This window comes from Diabrotica virgifera, chromosome 3, assembly GCF_917563875.1.
Source record: "Diabrotica virgifera virgifera chromosome 3, PGI_DIABVI_V3a".
NCBI classification, from domain to species: domain Eukaryota; kingdom Metazoa; phylum Arthropoda; class Insecta; order Coleoptera; family Chrysomelidae; genus Diabrotica; species Diabrotica virgifera.
This window is the reverse complement of record NC_065445.1, coordinates 236,354,248-236,371,738: the sequence shown is the minus strand read 5'-3', so window position 1 is coordinate 236,371,738 and position 17,491 is coordinate 236,354,248. Positions and strand designations below refer to the sequence as shown.

Here is a 17,491-nt window from a genome sequence, read left to right as displayed (position 1 = left end):
CTATCTCCAATTACTCTAAATACGAGAAATTTACATAATATTTGGCAATAAATATAACATTGAAATTATTCTATACCATAACTTACAATGTTACTTACCTAGTAAGAGTGTTTTCACGAATGTAATCACTTAAATTACTGCACGATTTACTTAAATTTTAGGAGCACATGTGCAGTATTTACAACAACATGGGAACTACTGGAGTTCCATATCCTGCTATCGCGAAATTGGCAGGGACGGACTTACGGTGTTTTCTGTTGTGCAGATAATAAATAAAGCAATTTAGTTTTGGACTTACCGGCTATTTTATCGGATGCGCTCCATTTATGTGAATAAATAACACCAATATAACATTTTCACCAATATGTGGAGTTACGCATTTTGCGAATTAAGCCGACGATGTGTCCTTTTATCTTGGGGGTGGTTCCCACCCCTTCTCAGTAGTGGAAAATTTTTTGGTTAAAATTATGACGGAATTTACTAAAGAACCTAATTCTAAACAAAAAATGTTCTATAATTTTTTTTTGAAAACATTACTTTTTGAGTTATTCGTGGTTGAAAATTGGCCATTTTCATTGAAACATAACACCTTTTCGAACGGTTTTTTGCGAATACCTTAAAAACTATGCATCTAACGAAAAAAATTATATTCAACATTTTTGTAAGTTATAAAAAAAAACAAAGAGACACTTGCCTCCATAACTCTTGTAGTTATAATACAAAAAGAGATATGGTAGGTGAAAATAGTTGGTTTTTTTGGTACATTCTCCAATTGGTGCATTCAGCTTCAAATAACAGAGAAACGGTCGATTTAAGGTGTAAAACCCTTTGTACTTCTTGAAAAGACCTTTAAAATGAGCTATATTTAAAGGTCTCTTATATTAAAACTAACGAGATATAGTGGAGTCACTGAAGGTTTTCACCTCCGATTTCGTTGAACCTTCATAGATTTTCATGAAAATTGGTAAGTAGTTAGAAGATACTTCAAGGAACAAAGGTGACATGATGTTAACTTGCGCTTTTACCCTGGGGGTGGTTGCCACCCACTCTCGGGGGTGAAATTTTTTTATTAAAAATAATACCAGAAATCGATAGAGGGGCAACTTCTAAGCAAAATTTGTTATATAAAGTTATTAACATAAATCAATACTTTTTGAGTTATTAAATATCAAATATTTTATTTTTTCTTAAAAAAATGCATGTTTTAAAGCGGTTTTTCACGTATTACTCAAAAACTATAAGCTTTTGTAAAAAAGCTATTCTTACCAAAATTAAAGATAATAAAAAATTTAATACACTCCCTACTTAAAGCACTAAACTAATGTTATTTTAAAGTGAGTTATGGGTAATTGAATATATATTTTTTTCGACGAGTACTCAAATCTAAGTATTCAAGCTTACATAACGGGAAAACGATGCATTTTATAGAATATACTTGTTAAGTACTTGTCAAAGTACTTCGGAATACCTATCAAATGAGCTTCAGTAGAAGTTAATGGCATCAAAATTAAGCAAGTTATGATGAAAATAAAAGAACCCTTTCTATTTTTTTAGGAAAAGTTAAAAACTAAACATACGCCATTTCCGCAAAAATTAAAATTTGTAGTAGTCCTCACGAGTATTTTTTTTATGTTATCATAGTTAATTATTTCAACAATCTTGACCGGTTTAGAATGCATATTTTTGAAAAAAAGGTATAATTTAAAAAAATCAGAATTTTTAGAATTATCGTACTTTTCATTTTCTTTTGATAATAACTCCAAAAATACTCAATACACGTAAAAAATGATAATTAACTAAATTTTAGTTTTTTCTCTAACAAATACTTTACCTATTCTACTATTTTCGTAGAGTAAAAAATAACCGAGATAGAAACGTTTAAAATTTCAATTTTGCTGCGAGAACCACGTAACCGGGGAAATTTAACCATTTATTTTTAAAAAAGTAAGAGGTATAAATGACTATTTTGACGTTTTTTAATAGCTCTTGGAGTAAATTTTAACCAGTTATTAGATGAACTTGCTACTTTAAAATTTGACGGAGTTATTTACAAAAAAACAATACCATTTTTTAGAAAATTTTTTAAAAGATACATTTTGAAACATTTTTGGTGCATAAACTTTAATGCTATCAATTTGTTCGAGCACTTATTTGATAGATATTTCAATGAGCTTTGACAAATGTTTAATAAGTTTATGTTATAAAATGCATCATTTTCCCGGTATTTAAACTTGAATACTTAGATTTGGGTACTCGACGAAAGAAATATACATTCAATTACCTATAACTCACTTTCAGTTAACATTGAAAGGTTTTTCTAGTAACGAATTTATTTGATTTTTTATTAGCCTCAATTTTGACAATAATAACTATTTTGTAAAAGCTTACAGTTTTTTGACTTATTTATGAAAAATCGGTTAAAAACATGCATTTTTCTCACTAAAAATTAAAATCTTTGATCTTTACTAACTCAAAAAGTTTTGATTTATTTTAAACTTTATATAACAAATTTTGCTTATAATTTGTCGCTCTATCGAATTGTGGGATTATTTTTTATAAAATAATTTTCACCCCCCGAGGAGGGGTGGCATCCACCCCCAGGGTAAAAGCGCAAGTTGGCACCACGTCTCCTTTGTTCCTTGAGATATCCTCTAACCACTCACCAATTTTCGTGCTAATCGATGGAGGCTCAACGAAATCGGAGGTAATAGCTCATATTCACCTTCAGTGACTGCACTAATAATGCTGGAAACAAAATTGATAACTAATGTGTTTTAAGAAAAAAATGAGAAGTAATTTTAACCCTCATACACCAAATGCATTGTTTTCCTTCTACAATACCTTTTACTATAGTGTTATTTCTATGATCAGAAAGTTGGACGGGTTTAAAATTAATGGTTTTTGAAAAAAAAGATAAAATTTTTAAATTTTCTTAAAAATCTTCTTTTTCTCCATGTAACTTGAAAATTATAAGATATAGAGTAATGAAAAATAAAAAGGAAATTTTTATCTAAAAAAAAACCCTACATTTTTGTGTGGTATCTTTTTTTCGTATCTCTTATCATTTTCGAGTTACATGGGGAAAAAGGAAGATTTTTAAGAAAATTTAAAAACGCGCTCTATAATTTGATCTTATTTTTTTCAAAAACCATTCATTTTAAAGCAGTCCAACTTTTTGAACATATAAATAACACTATAATAAAAAGTATTGTAAAAGGAAAACGATGTATTTAAATTCTGATGGATGAGGGTTTAAATTAATATACATCCCATTTCTTCTTAAAATATATTAGTCATCAACTTTTTTGCAGAATATCTCGTTTAGTTTGAATGTAATCGACATTTGGTATTGCTCATTTTAAAGGTCGTTTCAAGCACTATGATAGTTGTAAGTATCATTATCATTATACATCTAAAATCAACCGTTTCTCTGTTATTTCAAGTTGAACACCGATTTGAGCATGAAGCAAAAAAACAAACTCTTTTTACCTACCATATCCCTCTTTCTATTTTAGCTAGAATATTTATGAAGGAACGAACCTCTTTGTTTTTTTTTATAACCTACAGAAATGTTTTATACAGGGTGTTTCATTAATAATTGTCCATATAGTAACTGGAGAAACCTTAGCACAAAATACGAAGATTTAACCTAAAACACTTAAATAAAATGTGGTTCCTTACTGAGTTACAGGGTGTTTTATCTAAAATATTAAAAACTATTTTTGCTCAGCATTTTTAAACTATTCGACGTATCCTTTTCATACTTGGCAGAAAGTGCGACTACTAGACACACTACTAAATTATGATAAACAAACGTTTCTAGCTACTACCAGAGGCGTACGACAGGGGATGGTGAATGGTTGACCCTTCTCAAATTCTACGCCACTGGAGGAATTACTATTTCAGTGCCATTTTTAGATTTTCCAATACTTTCTACGTAAATAATATACTCTTCATTGGTAACGATGAAGTAATTAGTTTTCGAGATATTTGAAGTTAAATATGAAACGGCACAGTTATTTTGATTAATTATATTTATGATAATTATGATTCATATGATTAAAATTTCAAAATTATTTGTACCCAGTACTTTCAAACTATTTGGCGTATCCTTATCATACTTGGCAGAAAGTGGAGGTACTGTACACCCTACTAAATTAAGACAAATAAACGTTTCTAGCTACTACCAGAGGCGTACGACAGGGGATAGTGGCTGGTTGACCCTTCCCAAATTCTACACCACTGACAAAATTGCTATTTTAGTGTAATTTTTTGATTTTGCAATACTTTTTATGTAAATAATACACTCTTCATTCGTAACTATAAACTTATTAATTTTCGAAATATTTGAAAATAAAAATGAAGCGACACAATACATTAATCAAAATAACCGTGTCGTTTCATTTTTAACTTCAAAGATCTCGAAAACTAATGATTTTATCGTTACGAATGAAGAGTATATTATTTTCATAGAAAATATTGGAGAATCCAAAAATTGAACTAAAATGGCAATTTCGCCAGTGGCGTAGAATTTGTAAAGGGCCAACCAATCACTTTCCCCCATCGTACGCCTCTGGTAATAGCCACAAACGTTTGTTTAACATAATTTAGTAGTTTGTACAGTACCTATACTTCCTGCCAAGTATGAAAAGGATACGTCGAATAGTTTTAAAATGCTGAGCAAAAATAATTTTTAAATTTTAAGATAAAACACCCTGTAACTCAGTAAGGAACAACATTTTATTTAAGTGTTTTAGGTTAAATCTTCGTATTTTGTGCTAAGGTTTCTCCAGTTACTATATGGACAATTATTAGTGAAACACCGTGTATAGTTTTTTTGTTAGATGCATAGTTCTTAAGGTATTCACAAAAATCCCTCCGAAAAGGTGTCATTTTTCAATGAAAATGGCCAATTTTCAACCACGAATAACTCAAAAAATATTGAGTTTTCAAAAAATAATTGTGAAACCATTTTTGCTTAGAATTAAGTTCTCTAGCCTCTTTCGTAGCTATTTTAACCAAAACATTTTTCACTCTCGAGATAAAAGCGCACATCGGCATAGGGAAGACTTTGTTTCTTGAGCTATTCCCTACTTACTGTGAAAATATCAAATAAATAGATGTAGTAGGATGGAATTCGAAGCTAAATACCCTCATTGACTGCCCTATAAATAATATCAATCGAAATAATTTTGTATGTAATAAGTTCAATGAAAAAAAGACGAACATCAGGCTCAGACGAACTATCAGCTGAAATCCTCAAACTTATTAATGAAGAGTAGGTATTAGGGTGGGTCGGTTCTCTTATTTTTTTTATGCCTGTAATGAATAAAGTTGCCAAATGGTCTAGAATGAATAGTGATATTTTTATTTTTTTTATTTTAATATTTAGCCCCCCCCCCTTCCCTAAAAAAATTAAAAATTAAATTCTTACATCAATGAAACCTGATGCTTCAAACGACTAAAAATAGCTTCAAATGCAATTAAAAAAACACTTATTTAATTTAAACAACCTTAAACCCACCGCCAGGTAAATTTGTCCAGGTCCAGAAGCACCCCTAATACCTCTAAGCACTCTACGCCTACACCGCCTACCTTTGACTGCAATAGACCGAACTGGATTATCGAGTAGAAAAGGAGGAATGATCGCTAATGCAGTTCTTGAAGATATTGGATTGATATTCAAAAATGGCAAGTCTATGTAACAGACAAGTCTAAATTAGATCGACAAAGAAAAAGGCAACGAGTTGATTTACAAAAAAAAAACATAAAGGATGATGCTAGTCTGCAAGCTCTCTATTTTGATAGTGGCAAAAATCAAACCCTTCACATTGAAGAACAGGGAGAATCGTCATCTAGAAAAACCATTATCGAAGAATATAAAGTGTTATTGAAGGAACCTGCGGTAGCGACTATATAGGGCACGTAACACCTCAAAATGGTACTGCAAAGACCATAACATCAACGATTTTTAACTATTTAACAGAAAATCAGGTGTCAATTAGCGAGTTGACTGCTGTTGGCTGCGGTGGTATTGTCGTTAACACTGGGCCCCACGGTGGTGTAATACATTTTATGGAATTGCGAGTACGTCATAAACGACCCTTGCAATGGAAAATATGTCAACTACAAACGAATTGCCACTGCGACATTTGGTTAGATATCTGGACGGAAATACCACAGGACCTCTATCATTCTCGTGTTTTATCGGCAAACTTATTGAAACTTATGAGCGATTACCTGTTGTGTGCTACGAAAAATTCAAAGTTGAGTTGCCTGATGAAAATTTAAAAGAACGAAGAAGCAATCAAAAATATTTATACCAGATGTGCACTGCCATATCTTCCGAAAACTGTCCAAATAATTTAGCGAATAACCCTCCTGGAAAATGATCTCATGGAAGATGGCTAACTACGGCGAATCGTATCTTGAGGGCTTACATTGCAGTAAAGAATCCGCCGCCTAGTTTAAAAATTTTAACCGAGTATATTCTGCGAGTATATGCTAAGGATGGTTTTTAATAAAAACTGTACCAGTGTGTACATTTTGAACTCTTCACCTTTGGAAGCTAATTGAATATTCCAGATATTTAAGTGACGAAATAAAAGCTGTAGTTAACACTGTGATCCAACGAAATGGCTTTTATGGCCATCCTGAAAATATTTTACTAACGATGATCTTTGACTCGTGTAGTCATATAAGAAAATTAGGATACAAAAGGATATTAAATTGCAGATTGAAAGCGAAATAAAATATTATAAATTTGAATAACAGTGCGAGAAAATTGGAAATTTCCAAGTTCAATAGTTTTGAAGCGGAATCCTAGATTGATTGAATAAATTGGCAAGAGTGCAGATAATCGGAGCCGCTAATGACGAAAAATCTGGCTGATGAAGACATTCAAGAACTTATTAAAACTGGTAGTTATCCAGAAGGAGATTTATGTAAGTTATACTGCCATACACAGGCTGCTCAAAGAGGTGTAAAATTAGTGACGGAGGCATCTTTGGCCGTATGTGGGTTTGCTAATAGGGGTGGTTGGATACGTACAACTATAGCATCTAGAAGTAACATGCCAAAGTTTAATAGCAAATCAGACTATGAAGTAGGAAATTAAAAATTGCTCATATTTATGGTTGGGTGGATGGGTGGTGGGCAGAGATGGAACTCGATGGCAGCTACCTCTCCGTTCTCTGCGTTCTAGGTTATTTTGTATATTTTAAACCACAAAATAAGCGAAGAGCTGCTCCAAAGTGAAAAAGTATTTGATTGTTTTTAGCCAAAGCTTGTCACGTACGGGGAGCTATAGCATATTTTTTGGCGGGGTGCCTAAATATATCTAAAAATTAAAAATATTTTTTTTAGGTAATGAGAGAACCATATTGCATTATTTCATAATACAGGGAAATTCATTTGTTGATTTAATTTTTTTTGTTTTTTGAGGGGGCTGGCGGGGGGGGGGGGGGGGCTCAAATAATGACGAAAAAAATTTAAAAAAATGTGTACAAGATAATTTCACCACTAGCAACCTTTTCAACTACAGGCGTCTTGAAATTTAAAAAAAAAGTACAAAAACGACCCACCCTAGTAGGTATTCGTGTATTGTTAAATTTATTTAACAGCATTTATAAATCATGAATAATACTTTAAAAATGGCTGATATTAACATTATAATTATACAGAAAAAAGAAAAGAAATACTATATACTACCTGTATTAGCGCATTATAAGCTTGATGAAACACACACTGAAAATATTTCGAAAAGTGAGACATGCTAGATGCTAGAATATTCAAAAGCCCAAAACAAAAGACTAGTAATCCTCAGTTTATGTTTCGAAATTACCTCTTCTTCTTAAGGTTTTATCTTCTATCGAAGGTTGGATATCAACACGGCGATTCTTATTTTATTTACAGTAGCTCTAAATAGTTGGTTAGAGTTCAGACTAAACCATTCCCTTAGATTTATAACCAGGATGTTTGTCTCCTTCCTACATCTCTTTTAACTTTTATTTTGCCCTCTAAAATGAAACGCAGCAGACAATAACGAGTACATAAGTCTAGATAAAATGTTAGATGTGTTATACGAAGTCATGTACTGTGCTTTTGAAACTTTTGTGCCAAAAAAAAATGATGTCAACAAAAAAGTTTCCAAAATGGTTCTCGCCAGAACTAAAGAAACTAGTATCTGAAAAAAAGTTATCACATTTAAAATTTAAAGTTAGTTCCTCTCTTAATGATTATAATGCATTCTCGAGCCTTAGAAGTAAATGTAAAACTCTAACAAAAACTTGTCATAACTTTATAGAAAAAACTGAGAATTCCATCCATAGTAACATTAAATCGTTTTGGTCATTCATAAATTCTAAACGAACGAGGACGGGTTTACCAAATGAAATGTCTTTGAACAGTATCACTTTTAAAACTCCAAGTGATATTGCAAATGCCTTTGCATTATATTTCTCATCAGTTTATTCTGAGAAAGCAATCAGTAAACGTGTTTTACCGCTCACCACCAATATAATGATTAATTCCTGTAATATTAAAATATCTCAAGTATATAAAGAAATGATGACGTAAGATGTGAACAGAGGTCCTGGCCCTCACAAAATACCTCCTATAGTTTTAGAAAAATGCAGTTTTATTTTGGCAAGACCATTGTGGAAAATTTTTAACTCTTCTTTGAATACTGGTTACTTTCCAGACCCTTCAAAATTAAGTTTTTTAACGCCAATACATAAAGCTGGTAGTAGATCCGCCATTACAAATTACAGACCAATTTCTATACTAAGTACTATTCCTAAGTTATTTGAAAGCTTAGTATCGGACTGCCTCTCGGTATGTTTCAAATTGTTTCCAGTAGATGCGCAATATGGTTTTCAGAAACACAAATCATCGGAATTAAATAATCTTCTTTGCTATTTGGATGCTTTATCAAGTGCTTTGGAGGGTGGGTATCAAATTGATTCTATTTATACAGACTTCTCCAAGGCATTTTGACAGGGTAAATCATAACATTCTAAATTAGACGCTGCTGGAGTAAATGGGAAACTGCTTGAATGGCTAGAAAGCTACATAATAGGAAGGCGCCAAGCAGTAAGGATCCAGGATTGTCTATCTCAGGATGTAGTTGTCAGTTCTGGTGTCCCTCAGGGTTCACATCTGGGTCCGCTATTATTTATTATATTTATCAATGATATTGCAGATATAAACTTAAGCTTTTTTTGCGGATGATTTAAAAATCTTTTCGAAAATATCTAGTCCTGACGATTCCGAAAATCTGAAATATCAATTAAATAAAATACAGGATTGGTGTAAAGAAAATGAAATGGAGCTAAATATCAAAAAGTGCCATAAAATTAGTTTTTGTTAGGGTAGAACGTATATTTCGTTTGAATATAAACTTGATAACCCACCACTTGATTGTGTTAATACAATAAGAGACCTTGGAATACTGTTTGACAAATCGCTAAAATTCACAGATCATATAAATTCTATTATTTCAAAGGCATTAAAGATGCTTGGCTTCATGAAACGAAACTGCTATGATTTTAAAAGTCCCAATACCCTAAAATTGTTATACTGTTCTCTTGTTAGACACTTGGAATACTGTTGTAGTTTTGGTCACCTTACTATAATGTTGACGCAGAAAAAATTGAAAAATTTCAAAATAAATTCCTTAGGTTTTTGGGATTTAAAATTAGAGCTATTAATGGGAGTAACAGGTTTTACAGTTATGACGAAATTAGAGCATTTATAAATATCAACACCATGGAAGAACGTCGTTATCACCATGATCTGAAAATTCTGTATAGTTTGTTAAATGATACAGCAAATAGGCATTATTTATTGTCTAAGGTTGGATTTAAAGTTCTTTCATACAGTACTCGAAAGGCAGTTGAAACCACTTTTCATGTACCATTTCATCGATGTAATTATGGCCTCAATGAACCTATAACTAGAATGTTACCTATAGCAAATGAAAATTCTGAGAGGCTTAATTTTAGTTCCACACCTTACCAATGTATACGCGACTGGCAACAAATTAATATTGCCTCTTAATTGTTTTGTCTTGTCCACCTTTACCAGTCTGTTTCTAATTTGTTCTGTATGTAATTTATTTCTTTTATCTATTATATTTTATGTGTTATATTGTTATGCTCTACTTTTACAATTTATTTAGATTAATTAGCAAATTCTTAATTTAATTGATTATTCAATTATTTCATTTCTTGCCTATGTAAAAACACAACTAAATTCCAATTAAATTTTCCAATCAATTTTATTCTCAGGGGTAATCTTCTATTTGATACAATACCTGTGATCTGTGGCTTCTAGTATTTCTGGTTGCTTACTTCTTCCAGGGTAGAAACAGGGAAATTGCAAACACTCAAAATCATATGAATGTAATCTATTGTTTTTATCAAATAAGCCGTGTACATAAGATTCAAAAAAATACTAAAATTTAACTTTGTTGCAACAATCTCTAACTTAATAAATTAAACTCTAACTCTGATATCTCATTGTTTTGCCAAAATATTTATTTGGTTAGTTTCTTATTTACTCATACTAAATTTAATGAATTTTACTTTTCTTCTTTTGAACTGATTTCTCAAATTTGAAATGACTAACTGAGTTAAAAAAATTGTTCAATAAACAAACAAACAAATATGGTTTTGATATAAATAAATTTTCTCAATTCCGACAAATAATTTGACTAACCTTTTATTCTTCACTCCCTCGTTTTCTGGATTGCGCCGTCCCTGATTCTCCCAACACGTACTCTCTGGATGTTGCGAAAAAGTCCCTCTCGTCCAAACTGCTTCCAAGGAAAATACACAGGACTTGCTCGAATATCTTGTGCGCAAACGGATAATAATCAGCTATTCGTTCTAGACAAAACAAAGGAATCTCCATCGGACCAGAAAAATTAATTCTTCAACCGGTCGACGATTTGGTTTCAACTTGATTCTGCTCGCAAAGCCCGATCACACCACTCTACACTGATTCTACACTTTATAAAAAATTGGACTGCTCTCTTCCGATGTCAATTACACAGTGTCTTTATTTTTCTCTCAAATCCATACTCTCACATTCATTCTCCCTTCTCCTGATATTTTCCATCCAATAAACAACAACCTCTCTCAAACCATTTATTTCTTAAGAAACCAAATATTCTTCCAACAACTTTTACAATTTGTCAAATTTCAAAAATATCATAGTTATTAGTTCTTTACTACTTTTTACTTTTAAAACTAAAAGCTAATACAGTTTGTTTACCACATTAAAATACCTTCCGGGAAGGATCTTCAAAACGTCTTTGTTTTCGTCAACGATGTCCAACTCTCTAATCACCGAATTTGTTTGTTCATGTCCCGTGCATTTCGTCGAATCACTTATTAGTCGTTTCACTTTTTCCCGAAACACTTGCTTAATAGCAAAATTAAATTCTAAAGAATTTTGGTGATATACAGGGTGATGAAAAACTATGATTTTATGGTCGTTGATATAAATTTTACTTTTTTTTTTAATTTCCTTAAAAAAACAATTCCACAACAATATATAATATGAATTATATTATTTAGTATACTAAATTGTTCCAAAATATGTGAAATTGTAACTGTATTGGGCTTGTCCCGTGGAAATAAAAATACAAAACCAAACATCCTACTATATATTTCTGTTTATTGCCCTTCATTTTTCCGAAGTTGAACGTAGGTTTCCCTCTTATTTTTCCACTCTTCTAGGTTCAGCGCTAATTCTGTCCATCTGGTCCCGGCGTATCATTTTAGGTCATCTGACCATCTCATATGTGGTCTGTCCGTTCCTCTTTTTATGGTCCCAAGGTCTTCAGTGGGATATCGCTTCATTCATATTATTCATCGCTTCAGTATTGTTATGATCTGCTTTCTATTACTTTTATATTAATTATTATTTATTTGATCAATTATTTAATTAACTCAAATCGTACATAAAAATATTAAGAAAAAATCTCAGGGTGCCTTTTGTCAAAAAAAAATTTAATTAAATTCTCTTAGGTTATACTTATCCTTTCTCGTGGCTTCAGTATATCTTAGTTTATCCTTATCGGGATAAAATAGGAAAAGGAAATAAATAGAAAAATCATAAATAAACACATACAAATACCTTTATTATCAAAAGCAATGCTCTATAAATTTATCAATTAAATCCTGTGGGCATAACTGTCCAAAAGAAACTTTTACCATATAAATTAACCTAATTCAAACAAATATTTATCGCTTTGTTCTTGATACCCTTAATAAAAAACAAGCTAATCAAACAAATTTGGTATTCGCAAATTACTTATACTTCCTATTAAATTTTTGAAATGTTGGAACTTAAATGCATATGCTTTTACGTAAGAAAATTTAACTTCTGATTATAAAGAAAATCTATCACATAGGTTATTGACTGACCTTTTTGATTCACACACAATGATGTCTCCTCTTGACCCAAACAGCTCCTCCTTGTTGATTATGTTAGGCTACCAATCAAAGCCCTCTCCGTTCTCAGCAAACAATCCAGCAGGATACCAACAACTATTTCTCCAAAACACAAGCCAGGCCTCTTTTTGCCAGTACTCGTTCAATAAACTCCAAAACTCTCTCCTCTCTTTCTCTCAACAATAATCTCCTGAGACCCAAGTATCTTTTTTACTTGTTGTCAAAAATAATTTTAATAATGATAATTCTTGTAACTTACTCTCTTGGACTTTGCAGAATCAAAGAGGTATTTCTGCTCGATTTGATTTGTCTCTCGTTCCACTTTTCAGCTACTCTCACTATCAAAACAAAACACTAGTACTTGCTTCTGAACTCTCACGAAAACTTTTGACTGCTCCTTTCGGATGCCGGTAACACAATAATCCCTCTTTCCAAAACTATCTGAAAATTCAACCTTCTCTCCTTCCCATTCCAAATTGCCAAACCAATCAGAGACATTTCTTCTTCTCCATTCTTTTTTTCATTCGAAACACCCACTCATACTTTCAAAAATATTCCTACCATCATAATAATTACTTTCGGGAAATTCTACAAAATTTACTCGGATAAAAACAAAAAGAGATTAAAATTCCAAACTTTCTTTACCTTAATTTTCTAAGAACTAATTACTTATGGCTTCTACCTTTCCCGTAATAAACAATCGGTTTAAAATAATAATCCTAAATAACGTTCACTTCACTTTAATTTACAAATGTTTTTAATATTCTTCATGGAAAAATTCATTAAGGAGAAACCATCTTACGTGAAAGCTAACTTCTAATAAATATTTACAAATCAATATACAGGGTGTATCAAATTTATGTGCCCGCGTTATATTAAAAAAAATTAAATTTTTATTCTATCTTTGATTGCCAAATTGATACACAATAGTATATTATGTTTAAAACGCAAATCTGAGTGAAAAGTAATTAATGCCAACGGAGAAATATTTAAGCATTTGAGGTTCGCTGACCATTTGTTCTTTTTGCTGACAGCAGTATCGCAACTGGCGAAACTACTTATGTATACCTAGCCTCCCTACAAGTTGGATTAAAAATCAACCACACAAAAACACAAATCATGACAAATCTTGTGTTAAGCGAAGAACTTTCACTAATGCCATATGCCATGAATATTAAAGAAATCACCTCTTATAAGTAGGGGAAAGCATATTTATGAATATGTTTTTTTTACAAATATGCGATTTCTAAAGCGTGTTCTGTGAAATAGCGCAAAATATCTGATAAGACGAAACCATTACTGTTATGGAAGTAGGTACGTAGGAAGGAGAGATCCGAGAAATTAGCAAATAGAAAACCTCTGTGGGACACTCTTCGATACAAATTCGACACATAATCAATACAAACTCTTTACTCGGAAGTTTTTGCTATCTCCAAATACGAATATTATGTTGCCAATGATCACCAAGGCACCTGGTGCATAGGGGGACTTGTCTACAGTAGTTTTATAGACATTCGATACAAAATCAGTTGGTCCTGCTGATAAAGTGCCTAGCACTGGCGAAGCGTCCATGTAACCACTGTTACCATTGGTAAGAGTTAAAAATCTTGCAAATAAATATTTTATGACGATGAATAAATCAATTTACCAATATTTTTACCAATAGAAATATATTATTATATTATGTGGTAATAGTACCTAACTCAGTAAATAGCCAACTACTCGTGGACACGAAAATATTGGCGAGTTTATGTGACTCAGTTGCACTTTATTATACTCTGTTGCCAGACTCATTTCTGGTTACAATGGTTATACACCCACGCTGGCGCACGGGACCGGCTAGTGACTAAAAATTTTGAAGAAGCGACGGCATAAACGCGCTGTGTATCAGTAGCGCTGTTACCAGATTTAAAATTGGTGACAGTACCTATAAAAAGTGTGCGTGCAGTTAACCATGGATGAGTGTCGCTTCTTAATCGATCAACTACTTTGAAAAGTAATTCCCCTTGTATAATTTTGAAGAAAGAAATGAGATTAAACATGAAAGACCTATTTTAAACAATTTAAAAAAGGAATCAACAAAAGTAGTTCGATATTTTAAATTTAGTTGGTACAGTGAAAATCCTTGGTTATATTATGGTTGCAAGAAAAATATACTGTATTGTTGTCCATGTCTTCTGGTTTCTACAGAAAAATGGGTGGACCAGGTTCACAATTTAAATAGTGTTAGATTTTTAAAAAGGAGACATGAAATTTCTCCGTTACCTACATGTAAGATGTATACCCAATTTGATTCAGTTTGGCAAAACAAAAATCAAAAGTTCTCTTAACCAAGCTTTTAAATCAAATATTGCTAAACATGAGTTTGTTAAAAAAATAGATAGGTATATCCTTAGTACACTTATAATAGACACTGTATGTTTTTGGGCCAAACAAGAACTAGCGTTTCGTGGTCATTTTAAGTGCGACGACTCTGACAATCCAGGCAATTACAGGGAATTGTTAACATTAATTGCCAAAAAAGATCAAGAATTTTGTCAACATCTAGAAACATCTGTTTTTTTGAGAGTTTCAAGTGATATACAAAATGGTATTATTGAAGCTACACTCACCGGCACAAAATTCCGCCACCCAAAATTTTTGATTAAGTTTGACAATTTATAACTTTATTATTTGTGCTCCGATTTTCAAGATTCTTGCACCAGTTTGTAGGTATATGTATTCATATTGTTTGGTATTATTCCGGTAACAAAAAATTTTGCTTGCATGTCATTGTACATGGGTGAAAAGAAGCGTTGTATTTTCTACTAATTTTAAAAAATTCTGTGGAAAAATGAAATAGCTGATTTTGTTTCATAGTCCTGTCATATTTTCCCGGAGGCATCACCAATATTTTGTGTTTTGAATTATTCGAATATCGTTTTTCTTGTAAGAGCTGTACCATTTCTTGTAAATAAAAACACTGATTGACTCATACAATTGAGTTTGGATTGATAAGATTAGAATGGCCCGCATGCAGCCCAGATCTCAATCATATTGAGCATTTATGGTATGAATAAAAAAAGCTATTTGCCTTCATCCTAGGCCTCCAGAAAATTTGGTACAGTTATAGCCCTGGTAGAGGAATATCGGGCTATTCCCCAGGCAAGGAAAACACATCTTTATTAGATGCGAAACAGATTGCGAGCAGTCGTTGCTGCAAGAGGTGGACATAACTGCTATTGAATTGTTTTGTTTTGTTGTTAAATTTGTTTTGTTTTGGTAATTTTAGTGCGTTTGATATTTTTAATTAAATAAAACTTCAAAGCAGTGCTTTTAATTACAGCTCTTACAAGAAAAGAGATATTCAGATAATTCAAAAAACAAGACCTTATTGATACCTCCAGGATAATACAAAAGGAGCGTGAAACAAAATCAGCCCTCCAATTTTTCCACAGAATTTTTTAAATTTAGGAGAAAAAACAACGCTTACATTCACCCCCGTATAATGCCATCTAAGCAAAAATTTTTGTTTTCGGAATAATAGCAATTGACGTCAATACATGTACCTACAAACTTGTGCAAGAATTTTTAAAATCGAAGTACAAATAATAAAGTTATAGATTGTCAAACTTAATCAAAAATTTTGGGTGGCGGAATATTGTGCCGGTGAGTATATATACTTTTAGCCATATCTTCATTCTTTTAAATAAGATTTTTTGCATCTGGTTTTGGTAACACTTCAGAAAAAGTCACGCGTCGCCACTTGTGCCTAGGAGACCATCGTCGATATGATATACTTGTTCAGCGATCCCAAAACCACGATTAATGATTTTGCATATTTATTTTGTATCTAATTTTCCCAAAACCCCAAGCTAACAGGCGCGGCCTTTCACCAAGTGCGTCAGAGATCATCGCCTTTATCCCTAATAACACCAAACAGTACATGTATGTTCGAAGAATGTACACACAGCATATTGAAAACTTTCCTGGAATGTCCTCAAAAGCACAAGAATGTCCCCTAAATGTCCCAGAAAAGTCATCGGTCATCATTTTAAACATTCCTTGAATGTCTGGTTGGAACATTCCATGAATGTCTACGAATGTTCTTTGGACATTCATAGTATATTTTTTATACATTCCCTGGATATAGTCGCTGATGTGACATAATACCTTCGATTTGTTTTTTCCTGAGTTTTGTAAGAGAGACTAAAACCTTTTTTTACAGTCACCTCCTATTTTCATATAATATTTTTTGACATGTTTTGTAGTAAATTCAACTATCTTTTTACTATAAAGCATGTTAAAATTTACATGTGAAAACAGGAGATGACCCTAAAAATGGTTTTTCGTCTCCTACAAAATTCATGAAAAAGCAGATAGGAGGTATTGTCATATCACCGACGATATACTAGAAGTATATGTGGCCATACCAAATAATACATCCTTGATAAATATAAACATTTGTATTGCACAAAATCTTGTCATATATTTTTTTTCCATAATCATCACTACAATGATGATTCATTGTATTGAATTGTACATTACAATTACAATCTGGTCATAACTTTTAATTTAAATTAATTACTACTGTTCCTTAAAATGAAGAGCTTACCCATAGCGTCTCTTATCTAATCTAACAAGATCGTGCACTATTTTAACATACACCTCAATACATTCCTCAATATTCTTGTAGGTACTTATGAAGTTGTTGCTCCTGACTTCCAACTTTAAAAACAAATCCAGCTGTAAAATATTTATGTGCCTGAAGGCTTTTGTATGCTTTCATCTGCTGCTTAGAGTAGTAACTGTGAGACTCCACCAGATATGTATAAATATATATAATAGTAATTTGGTGAAATGCACTTTACTGTAAAATCCAATTCTGACTGAATTGTATATGGATCTAAATTCCCAATTATTTTCAGCTTCAATAAATATCTAAAACAATAAAATAAATAATGTTATTGCTTGCAAAATTCATTAATATTGATAAATAACAGGGAAAAATAAACAGTAAATAAAAATTATTTCCCCTACCTTTCTCCAAA

The 17,491-nt window shown here is 32.0% G+C and overlaps 1 protein-coding gene across 1 annotated transcript in view; it reads left to right on the top strand.

The window, feature by feature from the left end:
• The window catches only part of LOC126881606 (farnesyl pyrophosphate synthase-like), a 79,910-nt gene that overhangs the window by 11,331 nt on the left and 51,088 nt on the right, over positions 1-17,491 (top strand). The window lies entirely within an intron of this gene.